At 53.8% G+C, this 463-nt stretch overlaps 1 pseudogene across 1 annotated transcript; it reads right to left on the bottom strand.

Annotated features, from left to right (window-relative positions):
* Positions 1-5: 5 nt before the first annotated feature.
* LOC108525733 (60S ribosomal protein L3 pseudogene) lies at positions 6-457 on the bottom strand (annotated as a pseudogene). The gene has a single exon (XR_001884331.1). The product of XR_001884331.1 is annotated as a 60S ribosomal protein L3 pseudogene (transcript).
* Between the last annotated feature and the right edge of the window lie 6 nt (positions 458-463).

Here is a 463-nt window from a genome sequence, read left to right on the forward strand (position 1 = left end):
CGCATCTGGGTGTGGGCAATGACACGAATGACTTGGCAGTACTTCTTCATGCTGCTGAAGTCCTTCTCCAGCTGCTTCTTGCCATCCTCATCCTGCCATTTCTTGCAGTACTTGGTAAAGGCCTTCTTCTTAGATTTATGCCAGTTCTTATAGAAACGCCTCTTGCATTCATCACTGATGTGCTCAGCAAAGACAGTCTTGAAGGTCCGGAGGCCTCGAGGGGTTTCCACGTAGCCCACAATGCCCACAACCACCATGGGTGGCGTCTCCACAATGGTTACAGCCTCCACCACCTCCTTCTTGTTCACCTTAGATCCTGGCCTGTCGACTTCCCGCACGATGTGGGTCATGCCAGCCTTGTATCCCAGGAAGGCTGTGAGGTGGACCGGCTTAGACGGATCATCCTTAGGGAAGCTCTTAACCTTCCCGCGATGACTGCTGCTGCGCTTCCGGGGCAGGAAGC

Source organism: Rhinopithecus bieti, unplaced genomic scaffold (genome assembly GCF_001698545.2).
Source record: "Rhinopithecus bieti isolate Rb0 unplaced genomic scaffold, ASM169854v2 repeat_20909, whole genome shotgun sequence".
Classification (NCBI taxonomy): domain Eukaryota; kingdom Metazoa; phylum Chordata; class Mammalia; order Primates; family Cercopithecidae; genus Rhinopithecus; species Rhinopithecus bieti.